Below are 18,981 nucleotides of genomic sequence, written 5' to 3'. Positions count from 1 at the left end.
ATCTATCTATCTATCTATCTATCTATCTATCTATCTATCTATCTGATCTATCTATCTATCTGTCTATCTATCTATCTATCGATCTATCTATCTATCTGTCTGTCTGTCTATCTATCTATCTGTCAGTCTATCTATCTATCTATCTATCTATCTATCTATCTGTCTGGTCTGTCTGTCTATATATCTATCTATATATCTGTCTATCTATCTATCTGTCTATCTATCTATCTGTCTATCTGTCTATCTATCTATCTATCTATCTATCTATCTATCTATACACACACAGTATATATATATATATGTTTGTGTGTGTGTATTAGTCCATAAAAATTCCCACTGTACTGTTAATATGAAGGTATTTTCCATATTGAGTTATTCATTCATTCATTCATTCATTTTTACTACAGGTGTTGTACTTGTATTTTGAATTCTGTAGTGCTTTAGGGTTGAAGGGAATGTCCATGAATTTAATGGAAAGATATATATATATATTCTTTTTTGTAATAGTAATGTAAGAGTAAATAGCGTAGTGTAGATCTTTGTATGACTCTGACATATCTTGAAGTTTGTAGACTCAGCGTGGCTTGTTTCAGTGCCACCTGACTTCCTTCCTGACATTTCCCAGCCTTTCCTTCAGTTATTACTTAAAAATGTCAGATTGGTTTTGAAGTGGTGACAAATGCTTCCTGCGTGACACTGAGGTGATAAAAGCTCCAGGCAACATTTCCATATCATGCTGTCGGCCTTCAATTCGACTTTGCCTCAAACTTCCACAACCAACCCTTGACAAACGTCTCTCGTCAGCTGAAGACTATCAGCAGTAACAAGCTCCTTTTACAACATTGTCAAAGCCTGAGTGTTAGCAACTTCAGATTAACTTAATAAATTAATAAAAGAGATCATAGTGCGTCATTGAGATTGAAGTTGAAGCCGCCTGGTTCATCTTCAACCCTCAGATACAGTTTTGGCAGGTTTTAAAGAGAGGTTAGGCTAGTACACGTGTTGAATTATTTATGATCTCAGCACAGGGACGTGTTATTCAAATGGCCAGTTTCAGGCTGCAATAATTTGGGTGGTTCAACTTGTGGTTTCCACTGCTGGAACATATTCTTCTACTGGAGCCTTAGTATTTTGGAGGCGCACTCAATGCAATGTCTAGACATGGTTTTTCTGTAAATATCACCAATTTATGTTGACTGACAAAAAAGTTTTTTTAGTCAAATAAAATAGTCTGCAGTCCTACCTTTGTCCTTTCTAAGATTAATTTAATGGGTGCAAAATAGTGCATGACACACGTTCACCCTCACAAACTGTTTGCAGCTAATACAGTGAACCGGCGATTAGCCCCTTTTGATCTCGAGGTGGTGTTAACAGGCGGTGGGTGGGGTGGTTTTGGAGGGGAACCTTCATCAAACTACAAACGGCCCGTTTAATAAAAGTCAAGAGCGAGACGTGTGCACAATACGCTCGCCAGACCACATTAGACGGTCAGAAAGCCAGGGAGTGGCTGCCTGTGCTGAGAGACTTCTAAAGCATCATGGTTTCGATGTAACTTCAGAGCTGGAGTCTAAGCTTCAGTAACCATACCGAAGTCTTGTGATGTACAGTGTTTGATGCAGCGGCTAAATTAGCTGTCAAGCCATCAACTGTTGAGTTCATTTCAATTCTCAACGCATGCTAAGCAAGCCAGTCCAGTTGCCATGTTAAATACTTCTCGGGAAACACTTCAGCTTCAAGGTTTTGAACTGTCTGACATTTCAAAAAACCTAGATTGTAAGTAGTCGTGACCTTCTGACATATCAGCTGTGTTTTTCTTAGGGTTTGTTTTTCTAATGCTTGATTTATACTTTCTACACAGCTCTTGAATTCTATTTCTTATCCCGACAATGCTTGTGTTTATAGCTGCCACACCATGGCACATTTCAGAAGCGTCCCAGAAGTGTCTCTCTGCGCTGCTTTGCTAAAGATACACATCTACATCACCTTCGATTAAAAATAATGGCTAGTGCGATTGTTGTGATATAGTAAACCTGCCATGACTTATCTTGAGAGAAAAAAATTACGTTTTAGAAGCATAACATTGGTTTATGGAAATGTCGTCATTTTGCAATAGTTTTCAACATTTCAACATTTTTAAAATATCACAAAAGTATTGCGCAAATCTATAATGGAAACGCAGATTTAGTTACCTATTTTCACCAAGCCCATTCACAAGTTCTGTTCGGTTCAGTGGCATTGTTTATGTTCAGTGCCACCAATATGGCCAAAGTGAAAACACCATATTGAAGAGTGTGCGCTACAAGCACAGTATAACGTTTGACAGGACAGGATCGTTCATTTTTCTTAGGTGAGAGACTTTTTTTCATAACAAATTATGAAAATATTGATAGAATAATGACACTGACATTAAGCTCTCATCTGACTGCAGATACTGAATCAGGACAGCTCGTTTTTTCAGGCACTCTTTACTTAAAGGGGTCATATGATATTGCTAAAAAGAACATTATTTTATGTATTTAGTGAAATGAAATGTTTATGTGGTTTAAGGTTCAAAAAATTTCAACCACCCTTTCTCCTCTATGCCCCGCCTTCTGAAACGCATCGTTTTTTACAAAGCTCATCGGTCTGAAAAGCAAGGTGTGCTCTGATTGGCCAGCTATCCAGTGTGTTGTGATTGGCCAAATGTTTCAAGCATCTGACTGAAATGTTACGCCCCCAACATATACTATTATGGCGTGTCCTGGTCAGAACACCGGCATTACAGGACAAAAACAATAAAGCCCATTACAAACGAGGCATTTGTAGCATCCAGTGGGGACATAATTACTGATTATAATAATTTATACTGTCTTTTTACGCGTTGTGTTGCATATCGCGCCGCGTAAACATAAAACCATGTCTGCATTTGTGATCGTAGAAACGACAAACAAGTGCTACTCTACACTGCTCAAAATTTGGGTTTGAATCATCAGTGGCAAATCCTTTACATATGTAAACTTACTTACATTACCTTGCAAAGAGAGAGGAATGGCCAGCGGCTTGAGTGAGCGGTAGCCAGCGGCTATAACGAGGAACTGCCGGCAGATTCAACAAAAGAGCGCGGCGGTTGCTGCAACAACAACATACGACCACCCCGGGCTGGACTCCGCTTCATCCACGGTGAGTGCGAAGTTGATGTATTTCCTCAGCGACCAGCACAGATCAGCTCTAGGCATGACAAAGCGGATATCGTGGTTTTTTGGAAGGCCAAACAAAGTAGTTTCACTTTCACAATGAAACACACAGCTTCTCCATGAAATGGCGCCGGCGGCAACAGTGAGAATAGAAGGTACACCTTCTTTCTTTGCGTTAACATTTGGGCGGCGTTATGCAAATCTTCCCACATAGTGATGTAGAGATGTGGGGGCGTGTTAGAACGAGCCGTTTTGGGAGAACGTGGACAAGTCTTAACTTTTATAAAGAATATCTCTTTGGAGTTGAGACTGTAGTCTTTGCAACTTTACAGATCTTCTTTACGCACCAAGAGCTTGTAATACTCCAAAGAGAAAGGGAAAATTGAAATCACGTCATATGACCCCTTTAAACTGCATCTGACAGAAGTGTCAACAGCTTTCACGCACATCTTTCAAAATAAAAGTCTTGCATCAGAAAAACATTAGAATAAAATTTTTGTTGTTGATGTTGTTTCTTTGACTGTACACTCCGTGACCCACTCAGAACGGTCTTGCGATCCATCAGCTGAGAAACACTGCTTAAATTGCCCTTAAAGGCAGGGTAGGTAAAAAATGTATAAAAAACTTTTTTTCCAAATTTGTTTAAACTTTATATATATATCAAGGAAATAAAATGTAAGTACTGAAAGTATAAAAATCGAGTGTCTGTAGACCTCTCACGACTGTTTTAAAGACGCTCATTATTTCCATTCACTCCCCCTCCCTTCTGGGGTCCTTCCCTATAGATTATTATCGTGCTCTACTACGGCTCGCTAAGTAATGTTTATGTTAGCTATATTACGCAGCTACGTTGCTAAGCACACATGCTTCATGAAAAAATAAACAAAAAAAATATATGTATGATCAAAATACAAAAAGAAAGATTACCTGTCCAGCAGAAATAAAATCAAGGAGTCACTTTTCAGCCCCTTGAGTTCCCTCAGTTCTCGCCATCGCTGGAAAGCCACGCCGTTATAACTCGCGTTTATTTCTTTGTTTATCAAAGACTTTTTGTTCATTGCCTTTTCTTGTACTGTTACTGTCTTCCTTTTTTTGCCTGGTTTGCCTTCAGTAACTGCATAGGCCGCGGTACTGTGAATTTTGCTTGCTGTTTTTCTGCCATGTTTGGTATTCAGGATCCGTGCCTGAATTCCTCAAATCAAACGTGCGCGCGCATGGGGGTCATGTGTGGCAAAATGGTGGTTGCCATGGTTGCGAGAGAGTTCGCCTAATAATCCAATGTTTTTCGTCCGATGGAAATAATGAGCTGTGTTTAATACAGATTATTTTAAACGGCTTAGAAAATGCGACTGTGAAAGTTTTCACAAATCGAGCTCGACCTACAACAATAATAAAAACCACAACAATCACACCATTAAAATAACAACTCACAATAATTTAATGAGCACGTTTACATGCACACCAGTAAGCTGATAACTCACAATTATCAGCTTATTAAAATAACCAGTTTCCCCCGTTTACATGCACATCAGTAACCTGACAACGCAAGTTTACAAAGCTGCGTTTACATGAATTCATTAATAACCACTTCTACTTCTGCTGCACGAGATGAGAACACATTTTTATCATTTTCTGAGTCATGAAAAAGTCTGCTTTTGTGATATATTTCCTTTCTTTACTGCAAAATGTTTGCTGTGTCTAGATGCGCTTATATCTGCACTAATGCTGCGTTCCTGTCACGTATCACACATGTGCACTTCAATAAGCCAACAGAAAGCGATTTATTGCGTTTACATGGCGAGCGAAATCGGAGTAAGAGGCAAAAAACTACCTGTTGTTATTTATTTACTTATGTTTTGCATGGTTCTGTATATCGGTGACACCACATGACTTTGTTTTGGCAGATAAAAGTTTTCAAATTATTAAGCAGTGAAGAAATTTAGTTAAAATATTATTTTAGATTTTTAAATTTTATTATGAAGAAATAATAATAATATTTTATACCAAACTACTTAATATTTTTTTTTTCTTGATGAAGGTTTTTTCTTAAGTTTTAATTCATAAACTCCATACGTGTTTTCAAGTCATTTTATGTACTGTATGCACTGTATTTTAATTATTATTTAAATTTAATATATCCCAGCACATATTTTTGCACGGTTTAATAATGCCATGTGGTTTAGGAGCTATGCACCTTCCCTAGTTCACTAGGCCGTGAGCTTCGTTTGAGGGTGGCAAGAGGAATCTTTCTCTGTGGGCCGAATATAAGCCTCTTGTTTGTTTCTACGCTTCAATGCATTCCTCTCATTCTTCTGCAGAGCCCTGGATAGGAATCAGCTGGGCGCTGCTGAGGTCATTGAACTCATTCTTGCTTTTCTTATCTGCCCTTAAAGAATGCAACGGGCAGACTATAAAATGTGCGGTTGGATCATGTGGCCATTCTTATGAAGTTGTGATTTAGTTTTTGTGGTGTACTAGAATAGGTTTTCATGCTTGATTGTTCCAAAAAAAAAATTATGTTTAATATATTTTACATTATTGCAGCAGCACTCTTCTCAGTCTGTCTCGAACAATCTGTTTAGTGCCTGTTTCAATGAAGCCCCTCCTTCCAAAAGACAAAATGAGCTAGTCCTGTGCATTGTGATTGGAAGAACCGCTTAGAGCGTGTTCCTGAAATGTCACGTCCCTTACCATGACCACAAGTTTCTTCAGCTCAGCTGTAAATATTAACGATGGCGTCAATTTTGCCATGCCAATTAAAGCACGAATCAGAGCTTGAGAATGTTTACGAACAGGAGGATCATGTAGAACTTTTGTAAGCATAAATGGAAATGATGGTTCTTCTATGGAATCAGTGCGAAAACCCCCTATTGGAATCTTTATTTTAAGAATGTGGGACATTATGATGTGTTATTCCACTTTGGAATGAAGTGGTATTTATGAGCTTCCAAATGGAATTGTCAGAATAACCACTTTTCCCAAGTTGGCTTTCTAAAGCACATTTACTGTCCCTTCAGCCAACAGGTAGTTGAGCCAGATGTTGACAAGCTTGACCGCTAGAACAAACTAAGCAATGCTGAAAGTGTTACAGAGCCGCAGTGTTTACATTTTTCAGGAAGTCAACCTACTACTAGATGAACCACATTGACTCCATTGTGAAAAAGGCCCAGCAGTGGTTGTACTTCCTTTGTCAACCTAAAAAGTTCAACCTGTCACAGGTGCAGATGACACAGTTTTACTCAGCCGCTATTGAATTAGTTCTGTGCACTTCTATAACAGTCTGGTTTGGGTCAGCCAGCAAATCAGATATAAGAAGACTGCTGTGGACTGTTAGGACAGCTGAAAGGATAGTTTGCGTGCACCTGCCCGACCTTCAAGACTTATACAACTCCGAAGTGAAGAAACAGGCAGGTTACATAATCACAGACCATCTAGTGCACTAGAACATCTAGGCATAAAAACATTTTTTCCCCCATGCCAGAAATTACCACCTGTTTTCTGTAATTAATTTCTGTAATTGTTTTCGTGTCATATATGTATGTATGTACCAAGAGCTGCTAAAAAACACAACAACACAATTGCGAGTTTATATCCCTTAATTATGAATTCTTTCTCACAATTGTGATATATAAACTAGCAGTTGTGAGTTATAAAGTCCAATTCTGAGGAAAAATTTGCAAAACTTTATATCTTACAATTCTGGCTTGTTATGAAGTCAGAATTGCAAGATATAGACTCATGCAGCTCACAATTTAGACTCATGTTATTTTGACTTTATAATTTGTAAATGCGAGTTTAAATCTCACAATTCTGAGAAAAAAAAAAAAAGAATTGTGATATGAAGTTGTATTTTTTATTCAGTGGAGGAAACGGGCTTCCATAAAAATGTAACATGATATGCATGCTGTTAATTCCTTTTTACAAAATATAGCTTCCTCTCCGAAACCAATAAATCCTGAAGTGTTTATGTCTTTGTGTTTGGATTTCCCCGGCTAACCGCGGCTCACTATACCCTTGCACTTTGAGCCGCAAGATGTTTCAACAAGCTGTCATCTCGCCATCATAGTCTTGGCAACCAGGCGTTTGTCTTTGCAGTAGACATCTCCCTGGTTACAGGCTTGGCATCTGTATAATGCTAGCATCACTACAGAAAAGTTAGCTGCAAAACAGTGTTGTTACACAACACAGACCATTTTTACAGGAACTCGCTGAATTCCTGGGTCACTGAGTGTGAAAACGCTGTCTCTGTCAGTATCCTGAAAGTGATACTGTTTCAAGTTTCAAAGTCCTTTTTTTTTTAGGTTTGGCCATAGAAAATCTCCAAAATCCAAGAGATCATAATAAGGTCACCTGTTTTCTTTGTGATACTTTTAAACTAAGATTAGTGGCTACGCCTAAATGTGTATTAATTTACTGTGCCTTCTGATCAATGACAGAAGTTAACTTTACCATTATGGGATAATATCTGCCCTCTTAAATTGATTTCCAGGGTAATTTTTTACCTTTGCAAGGGCATGTTTTAACCTTATTAAATGTATGTGTCATCTTTTACAGTGTCAAATTCTTAAATTTAAATTGATAAATCTGTTACAAATATAAATGCAAACAAATTCAGTAAGAGTAATGAGACACAACTGGGCTGCTACTAGTCAAATTAAATCAATATCAATGGTGGTGGCAAGTTAATGATTAATTCAAAATGGCTTAGTCATTGAGGAGCAAAGCAAGACTTATTAAATGTGTCATTGAATCATTGACTTTGTTCAAAAATGCAGATTCATTCATCAACAAAACACCGCTGTGTTTGCTCAGATATGCACAACTGTGACTTTGTTTGGAACCATTTTCCAAAAAAAAAATAGCATGAAAAGAGGCCAATTGCAGTGCGAAACATAACTGATGCACAGTATAGATGACAACGTGCCTGTAGCTCAGTTAGCGTCAATTCAGGAAGCATTCGAGCATGTAAGTGAGGAGTTCTTCCCCTCCCTCACTTCATGCTGCTGTTTTGAAGGTAACGGCACACTATGAAGAGGTAGGAGTCTTTTCATATTAGTAGAGTCGACCATGTTCAAACTATAAATTAAAGGCTGAAATATGAACTGAACTGGACACTGTTTGGATCTCCTTGTGCAATATAGTTCTTAGATTCAGTGGTGTAGACCTGAAGACTTCCAGGTAGATCAGTGGTGTCCAAACCTGCTCCTGGAGGGCCAACGTCCTGCAGAGTTTAGTTCCATCACACTCTTTATATTCTTTATATGTACCATAGTTCTGTCATGACAACTCCCGGAGAGTTTAGCATAGTAATGTACATGACAGCGTTAATGTGTTTGGTTTTGCTATTTTTATACATACAAAACAGCTTGTTTTGTTGCTTGATATTGCAAATGGGTGAGTCTTACCATCTTAAATGTATTATCTTAATTATGAGCACACTGGTTTGTAGTGCAAACAGTTTACTGCATGTTGTTATTCTTCTCATTATTTCCCTACAGCAGCTAATGAACTGAAAGTCTTACACATTCACAGAAAACCGCTTATTTCCGTGTTGAAAAATAAGGTGGATAACATACAGTATATAACATATGTTACATTTGAATGGTGGAGTTTCATAAAAAACAAAAAGCATAATTTTGATCAAAAAGCTGAGAAAATCACATTTTGGTCAAGCTGACTGTCCGGATAGGATTCAGACTGCATAGATGAAGTCAATCGCTTCTGTCAACACTCCCAAAGCTTGCCCAGTCCTGTACCACTCCCTGGGTTGAAATTTCATTTGATAATGTTAGGTAGTGTTAAATTATATGCTGTTTAATGTTTGATGATTGCATTATTTTACATATGCATCTGCTAACATATGTGATTGCTTGTTGCTTCTTCTTCACCATGTCTAGAGATTCAGTACTCTTTCAGAAGATATGCAATAGCACCTCCTACTGTATAACAGTAAAAACAAGGAAACCCAGAAAATTCTGTCAGTGGCAGGCAAAGAGTTAAGAAAATATTTGGCAATGAGAATATATTCAATAATTGCAGTAAGGAACATACTTACAAATTTTACATTTATCTTCAGAAACCTCTTAGCCTCTATCTTTCAAAGATTTTTAATGAATCTGGCCCCTGGTCCTGGAAGACTCTCTAGCTTGAATTTATCCAGCCTTCGACTTACTTGATGCAACCTCTCTCTAATTAGTGAGCACTTGGATGCACATTGGATGTAAGTACGTCAGTTGAGCTGGTCGAGAAGCTTAAACAATGCTTGGGGCAGGACTACTGTTGGCTGGACTAATGGCAGGGGGGTGAGTGTTTGGGAAAGAGTCATTATTTTTGCAATTATGTTTGGTGGTGCAGTAATTACACTATACTTTAAGCCTGCAGCTATCGATTAATTGAATGAAGATGGATTGAATGAAGATGGATGCCTTTCTCGGCTCTACATTGATTAGCTTGATTATTGCTGAGTGCCTGTAGAAAGAGGATGGATTGGAATCGGCATCCAACTCCATACGTCCTTCCACCAGGTCATGACTCAGCGATCGTTTGCCAATATCTGCGCCCTCCACATGCACCACGCCTGCCCTTTTGGACTGCCGGCTCTTGGCAGATACAATAAGGACAGTTTTATTAGATTAGTGGCCAGGCCTGGCCTGTTTATTTATAGCAGGGTTGGCTGCTCTCTTCCCTTCTCCTCAGGAAAGGGCAGCACACCCATGCACAGACCACCGTTGACAATGCGTTAACCTCCGTCATCACTGTTCAAGGTGGAGCGGTTGAAAGCTTATTTTACGCAACAATGTCTACCCTTGTGTTTGTGCATTTCCTCAGGCTTTTCCAAGTATTAAACACGGTCATGGAGCACATTAATTGTGCAAACATATATATCAGGAACTTGGTGTGCTTTTCGCACATTGAACACGGTGTTGGTTTGATATTGCTAGGTGTGCACCTCTATTGTTATCTGATTTTCTGCTGTACAGAGATGGCCCAGTGATTTTTGACTCCAGGCTATGTAAGCAGAAATCTTGGTTGCCCTGCCTGCAAGTTTTAATCCCAGGTGGCCATGAGGCTGCTTTAAGCTTGTGTCTAGTCTCATTTAGCCAGACTTTTGACTTGCAGCACAAAGTCTGGCCATCATCTCAGTCTATTATGGCCAAGAATAGCAACTTAAGACTTATTTGCACTCACAGAACCAAACACACTTATATTTCTGTACCATTTAGGGTGGGTTTATTTCAAATAGATTATACCACAATAATAGCTCTTCATGGAGAAAAAAAAATGAATTCAAATATTGGTGTAGGAGTTTTTTCCCCTGGTGAACTGATGAAATGCCTGTGCGCCTTGACCTCTAGAATTTGCATTGCTGTCAGGCAATGGATGAGCTTCTGAGGATAAGGCTTGTGTCTGGTTCATATTTAACATTGCTTCATAATAATATAGTTGCAAGCCTAAAATATACTGTATGCAAGTAAGTGAATGCAAATCCTTAATGTTATTTGAGCTCGGTTTCATTCTGAAAATTAGAAAGCAACTGATAATGTGATAATATATCGTGGTTGAGCACCAGTTTGAAGAAAATCTTGGTAGTTAGTTAAATAGTCAAAAACAATGGCATAGACATTCAGCTCCTAAATGCTGAGATACTGTATGTACAATGTAAGTATGTGCAATGCATTGGACAAGCATTCATTTCTGCATATGCATGAATTGTGTAGAGTATGATTTCTGTTCTTAGCGTCACTTGTGCTCTTTGTGGATAAAAAAAAAGATAAGTGCACCTCAGCACCTATGACCATATTCCCTTACAAACTCCTCTATTCACTACAGGAGGTCCACCAAGTTTGATCTAATTGAATCTTTCACAGACAATAGCCTGCTCAAGAATTAGATCATTGTTTCAGCGAAGGTCATATTGGATTGAAATAAGCAGGGGATGATATTCAGTTATTACCGTACGTCACTCTGGTTTCCATTGTTCATTGTCCTTTGTCTTTCTTCCTTGCTAGCTTCCCATCCAAAATTAAAAGACCGTCACTCAATCCTCCATCCCCAAACTTTGATTTACATGTAGTTAGTTTGGATGAGAAAAGTCTATTGTGAAAAGTCCTGGCAAAATGCATTCCCTCAATTTCTTCGTCTCAGTGAAGCATGAATGCCCCTATGAGACATTCTGTGTGTGTACACAAACTAGCATTGACACTAATTTGAATATTTATGTGGTGGAACAGGTCCAATCATTTAGATCATTTAGGAGACTGCAGCAGTTGGATCCCTTATGCCAAGTCAGCTCGGCTCTCAGGTGCCTCAGGTGTTTTCTCATGAATACTAACTGTGTTCTTCTGGAAACCTGCCAGCCGCTGAAAAACACAATGAAATGACAATGTGTGCAGGATGCACAGAGCATCACACAGATGAAATATGATAACAAAGACCAAATATACAGGGCAACATTGTGTGCTATTCCACACTATACTAAAACCTCAAGTCCAATGCTTTGGGTTGATTTAAAATCAGACATGCAATCTCTGTGAGCTCCCAGTATATGCAGGTGCATGTGATACGGCAGCTGCGATTACTGTGGTATGCTTGTCAGGTTTAATTAACTGCAAGGCAGGAACACTGTCGCTCTTTTTTTTTCCCCTCTGTAGTCGTGTCGAATCAACAGCCAAAGGTTTTTACTCCTTTTTGAGTTTATCCAAGGGCTCAATGCCCTTCACTACCAGTTTGCTGACATGTCTGGTTATCTTGGTAAGAAGTCTTTGGTCATCATTTTGCCACTCAGCCAGGTCAACAAACACCCCTGAGACCGGCTTGCTGACCTTATTGTGTGAAGCAAGTTGGCTGTTTTTCCTTCTCTGTGAACACTGGTCCAAACATTTCCTAACACTGTGTCCTAACCAGGCACAATGTGACAAGCTTCTAATTAGCAAAGTGATTTTCTATCCTCACTGAAAGAGAAATACTGCCCAGAGCTATAGACATAGCCAATTACGACATGTTTGACAATTAAAAAGCAGCAATTAGAATTTGCAATGGATGGGGCTACCTAGAACAATTTGACAAAAATAGGCTCCACAGTGGGAGTTTTGAAGATTTACAGGATACTTTGGTGAAATCAGAATTAGAGTTCATGGTAGAGGTCTTCTCGGGTCTTAAAATCTGTACCCGACCCGAATCATTTCTTACCTGAACCCGATGTGCATAAATGATTTTTTTTTTAAAGAAAAACCCGACCCGAGACAGACCCAATAAAATTAGACCCAACTCAGACCCAACAGCATTTATTTTCAAACCCGACTGGATCTGAACGTTAAAGGCATTGAAATGTGCACAGCCTGTAGCCCATGAAGACCTAGTTTGTGGCTTTTAGTTCATGCATGTTAGCTTTCTATTTTTATATGCTGGTGTATGAGTTTCTTTCTTCTGCTGAACACAAAAGAAGATATTTTGAAGAATGTTGGCAACCCCACCATTTCTGGTCCACATTGACTTCCATATTAGTTTTGTCCACACCACGGATGTCAGTGGGGACCAACAACACATGCAAAATATCTTCTTTTATGTTTAACAGAAGAAAGAAAATCATACACGTTTGGAACAAGTTGACGGTGAGTAAATGATCGCATAATTTTCATTTTTGGGTGAACTATCCCTTTAAAATTAGTGTGTGGGGGGGGGGGGTAACATGCTGAATCATTAACAATAAGATCAGTAACATGCATTTAGAAAGTGGATAGGGTGAATTTACATTTCATCACAACTTTAACATCAGCTTTCCAATCCAAAAGAAGCCACTGTTAACGTCACATAATGGATGCAGTGCTAATAAGCTTGCGAACAATCGGAACCTACAACATTGTCTGGCAACTGCGACATACAGACAGTGACTCCCCATCATAGTTTTCATTATTGTGGGTTTTCCACTGCAGAAAGTGGGCTGCTGAAGATTTCCACCAAAAAGTTCCAGATTTCACATACCAGCTATAGTAAAGCGCTGAAGGAGGAGGGACGTGGTTGTGATGTTGTGTGGAGCGGGAGTCTTGACCCTCCTGCTGACCTTAAGATGCACTTCTGCTACATCGCAAGATGGGGAAGAGCAGCTTCAAAATGGGATAATGGGAAGTCGTGGCCTAATGGTTAGAGAGTCGGCTCACAATCGAAGGGTGAGTAAGTCTCGGGCCGGCAGGAATTGTGGTGGGGGGAGTGCATGTACAGTTCTCTCTCCACCTTCAATACCATGACTTAGGTGCCCTTGAGCAAGGCATCGAACCCCCAACTGCTCCCCGGGCGCCGCAGCATAAATGGCTGCCCACTGCTCCGGGTGTGTGTTCACAGTGTGTGTTTGTGTTCACTGCTCTGTGTGTGTGCACTTCGGATGGGTTAAATGCAGAGCACGAATTCTGAAATGGGTCACCATACTTGGCTGAGAATGATTCATTTAGCCCATTACTTCTTTGACCCATATAACATGTAGAGGACATGGGGAAGAGCAGCTTCAAAATGGGATAATGAAGAATGATTCATTTAGCCCATTACTTCTTTGACCCATATAACATGTAGAGGACATTCCCAAAATCCATTATAAAGAAAAATAATCTGAAAGTGACCCAGATTTTTTTACTTAGATACATTTATTCTCCTATTTAAATAAATTACCTTTCTAAAAAAAAAACATAAAAAAAAAACAATTAAGATGCAGAAGTTTATAATGGAAAAATTATGTTTCTAATAATCATATCTTGAATAACAACCATACAAAAAAGTGGTAACAGGATACAGGGATGTATTTTTTATTTAGTGCTGACCTGAATAATAATGCATGATATTTTTTATTTAGTGCTGACCTGAATAAGATATTTCACATAAAAGATATTTACATATAGTCCACAAGAGAAAATAATAGTTGAATTTATAAAAATTACCCCATTCAAAAGCTTACATACACTTGATTCTTAAAGGGATACTCCACCCCAAAATGAAAATTGTCATTAATCACTTACCCCCATGTCGTTCCAAACCCGTAAAAGCTTTGTTCGTCTTCGGAAAACAATTTTAGATATTTTGGATGAAAACCAGGAGGCTTGTGACTGTCCCATAGACTGACAAATAAATAACACTGTCAAGGTCCAGGAAAGTATGAAAGACATCGTCAGAATACTCCATCTGCTATCAGTGGTTCACCCGTAACGTTATGAAGCGTGATCAAAATACTTTCTGTATGCGAATAAAAGCAAAATAACAACTTTATTCAACAATTCCTCTCCTCTGTGTCTCTCCACCTCAGTGTAGCACCATTTTTGAGAATCTGAGCTGTACGCAGGCAGCGTAAGCTCTTCTGTGTCAGCGGAGCCACAAGGATACATTTTCTACGTATATTTCGCTTTGATTTGAAAGAAAACAGCGCATCAGTGCATCGCGGCAGACACTGGCGCTACGCTGATGTGGAGAGACACAGACTGATGCTCCAAAATGGCGCTACGCTGATGTGGAGAGACACAGAGAAGAGGAATTGTTGAATAAAGTCGTCATTTTTGTTTTTATTTGCGTACAAAAAAGTATTGTCGTCACTTCATAACATTACGGTTGAACCACTGATGGCAGATGGACTATTCTTGCGATGCTTTTCATACTTTTCTGACCTTGACAGTGTATTTTATTTGGCAGTCTATGGGACAGTCTCAAGCCTCCCGGTTTTCATCCAAAATATCTTAAATTGTGTTCCGAAGACGAACAAAGCTTTACAGGTTTGGAACGACATTGGAGTAAGTGATTAATGACAAAATTTTTACTTTGGGGTGGAGTATCCCTTTAATACCATTTTGTTACCTGGATAATCCACGGCTGTTTAAAAAAAAAAAAAAAAAAAAAATTATTGTTTAACTGCCTGCTGTTAATAACAAAAAACCTTCACACACAAAGAATACACAAACTGAACATGTAATACACATATACAAATTTGTGTTTTTGTAGTTCCAACAATAACTGTATGATTTTGAAATACATATTTTCACAATGAGGACAACTGAGGAACTCATACACAACTAATACAAAAGGTTCAAATGGTCACTGATGCATATACAAATTTGTGTTTTTGTATAAGAGCCATGCACTTGTGCACATACAGTATATATAAACTGAACATGTAATACACATATACAAATATTTGATAATGTAGATAAAAAAACAGAAACAATAACAAAACCATCACTAAAAAACCCACTTTCAAACCTATTCACAAACATTTGCATCAAAACACCTTTTAAAACACCTTTTAAAACACATAAAAGCATCGAAAATAGTGTTGTGTAAGCGCCTCCTTAATTTAGGCTTTCAATGCACATGTATAGAGCTCATCAAATATGATTTTCTATGGGAAATGAAAAATATAAAATGTGCTTGTAGCATAAACAATATATTGACTTTTTAAGCCACTTTTTGTAACATATTTTAATGCTTTTACCTGCTATAATTTAGATGATATCTATAAATGACGTCTGTTTGGGGGCTTTTACAATTATTCATATATTTGATTCATTATTTCTTTACAATTTTTAATCAATTGACAGACTTAAATATGGAATGATTACTATATTTATATACATGCCATTTACATGGTATATGCTAAAGTAACACTATTGGTATACTTTTTTTGTTCATGTCTCTTGGCAGGATATTAGTTCCTAAATAACATACAGATGTCTGTGAAAAAGTGAAAGAGTGAAAGTGTTGCAAAAATAGTGTAATTGGAATATCTGATCTTGTGACAGCCATCAGTTTCTGGAAGTGTATTTATCTATCAACATAAGGGTAATGGAAAATATATGCTGCACTCATGCAGTCATGTGATGAGTGTGTAAGAGAGTGTATTGAAGCCTGATCTGTTACGCTTGTTCTGCGCTCCTGTCCCATGATGCCCACCTGACTCTCTCCCATCATCCAAAACTCTCGTGATTTCCAACACGCTCACGTAGTTAAGACAGCACTCCAAATCATTTAGAAACGCTCTGTTCTGCAGTGCTGCATAGGTTATGTTCGGACAGAACACTAGCGCACTACATTCTGAATACTGTGCAATGTACTCTATACTGCCTACTGTATTTAAATAGAACACATCATACGTTGCCAAATAACTTCTCTAGATTTGTATCTTCCTGATCATGTTTAATTCAGCAAGAATATCCAGTTATAATCTGTTTTGAATAACCTTTTGACATTTTTAAAATCATCTTTAATGCAATTTAGTGTTAATTATATTTTTTCGGCAGCTTAGTCAAAGATGTAAAAAATTGTGGCATTTCATGCATTGATTTGTCATATTAGAAATAAGAGGTTAAATCAGGCACACATTATGGGATACAATACGGCACCATATGCAAACTTAACAGCAGAAATAGACACAGTAGTATATTTGTATGCTGTTCAGACATATGCAGCAGTGTTAGTTAAGGAAGAACATCTTAGAAATGTAGCCTTTCAAAAGCCTTTTCTTTAGTTGTGCCTTAAGATTTCTATGAATCAACGAAGCGTGGCCTTTCGTAACTCCTGCTTGTATTTTCACTCATGTGACCCTAAGTACTCGCCCGAGCACTTCTAGAGCTCTGAAACTCTGCTGTCACATGACAACAAGCCTCCAGGATTTTGTGGCCTTTTAACTTTTAACTGTCTGCACCATTTGGGCAACCTATGAAAATATTTTCTCTCTCTCGTTTAAGTTTTAGTTCTCCAAACGTTTCCTCCTATTCTCTCAAAGGGACTTTCCATCGTTTGTGTGCACATCGTACAATAATATAAGAGGTGGAACGTAAGTGTGGGTGAACATATAAAAAGGATTTTTACGCAAAGACAAAATCCTCGAACCTTTGCTGCCATGACTTGCTTAGCATTGTTTTCATTGTGAAGTTAACGAGGGCGGCTCATGTTGTCAACCCCCCTCTGCTCATAAAGCAGTATTCACACAGTGGGTGGCATACAGTGTTTACTAATTAATACCTGAAATGTGCCGTGGTTTCATCAGGGGAGTGCACACTGGGAGTACAACACAAAAAATGGCCTTGCTTGCATGACTGTTAAATCAGAACTTAATGAGATGATGATTTTCCCTTGAAAAAAACTAAAGAAAAAACAAAACAAAAAACCCAGAGGTTAATAGAGATACACAAATGTTATCCACCCGGGGGGCTTGCTTGAGCAGTTTAAATGTGAGGAAGTTGGAGTTTTATTGCTCAGCTGTGCTGTGTCTCTCACAGTCTACATGGACGGAGGATGAGAGGAAATAGCTTTCTGGTTTTTTTGGACTGCACCCTGTGAAGCTTCAGAATAAAAGGAAATATTTCCTGTATATCATTTTAAAGGGACAGTTCACCCCAGAATGAACCTGCTTGTACCAAATCTCTATGATTTTCTTTCTTCGATGGAACATAAACGGAGAAGCTTAACAGAATGAAAGTTATTGAGGAAGGGACACTCCATCTCCAAAAACGACACAAAACACACACACACACACACACACACACACACACACACACACACACATTAAAATCACCAAGTATCATAAAAGCAGCCCGATATTATATTTTTAAGTCTTCAAAAGCTGTATGATGGCTTTGTGTGAAGATCAGACCAACAATATTCACAAATAATCTCATGTGTGTACATTTAAATATGGTGTAAACATACTTGGTCAGATTTGGAGTAAATGATGGAACATGCTAAATAAGGCTATGTTTACACGACAGCGATGTAGTCAAAAATAGAAACGTTTTTCCCTTGCGTTTTTAAAAAGTTTCACGTATACATGACAACGTTTTCAAAACGATTCGCATTTACACATATCCATGAAAATGGCTGTCACCTTGTTAGTAAACAGTACCTGAATGGAAATGACGATTATATGATGTATATGATGCGTCTCCGCTGTTGGCTGTAATATTGGTGAAGTAAAAAACACCTCAGATGATGCCAACCCTGAAACAACATACAGAACTACCAAATTTTGCTATAAGTTTGATTGCATCATATAATAATTGCTGTTAATAGTGTTCATCATCTGTTTGATTACGTCTTTGATTTTTCCATACATTTCTACCATATGTATATAAACTGACAGTCACCACTGATAAGTTACTACTAAATATTGCAGAAACTGAATTTTCTGTAAAGTTGATTTGCAACAATTTGTATTGCAAAAAGCGCTATACAAATAAAATAAACTTGAATTAAATCCACACTTTGCTGAAGAAGCATTAGCAAACTCTTGAGCAGCAACAGCAGTACCATGTACTCCGCCATTGTTGTGTATGTTTGTTCGCGCTTGCCTTTAAAATCGACACGTACTGTGCATGTCTACAAACCTAACACATACGACACGTGCATGACATCACCGTTTTTCATAGATTCCTGTTTCAGGTGTTTACACAGAAACGATAACAGTGCCGCTTTCAAAAACTTGCATTTTGAAACCAGTTTTCAAAAAATATGCGTTTTCAGTCCCCAAAACGCTGTTGTTGTGTAAACGCACAGGCAAAACGCATAAAAAGTTTCCCGTTTGTGGCTGAAAACACTGTCGTGTAAACATCCCCTAAAAGACTTGCCTCGTGTTCAGATATGAATACTTCACTATTAAGTCACATGACATTGAATCACAATGTCTTTTTCAATCTGTTCCTCACTTAAAGCTTTCACTTTTGAATGTAGGGCACGAGTCGTTTGGACGGCAAGGCACTTTTATCATGTTTTTGGTGCTTTATACATGCTTTCTCTGTATTGGAAAAGACCATCTTGAACATTCTTCAAAACATCACTTTTT

At 38.2% G+C, this 18,981-nt stretch overlaps 1 protein-coding gene across 1 annotated transcript in view; it reads left to right on the top strand.

The window, feature by feature from the left end:
• The window catches only part of LOC109050099 (apoptosis regulator Bcl-2-like), a 35,821-nt gene that overhangs the window by 14,886 nt on the left and 1,954 nt on the right, over nt 1–18,981 (top strand). The gene's annotated exons all lie outside the window — the stretch shown is intronic.

The sequence above is a fragment of the Cyprinus carpio genome, chromosome A2, assembly GCF_018340385.1.
Source record: "Cyprinus carpio isolate SPL01 chromosome A2, ASM1834038v1, whole genome shotgun sequence".
In the NCBI taxonomy this organism is placed as follows: Eukaryota; Metazoa; Chordata; class Actinopteri; order Cypriniformes; family Cyprinidae; genus Cyprinus; species Cyprinus carpio.
This window is presented reverse-complemented; position numbering and strand designations above follow the sequence as displayed.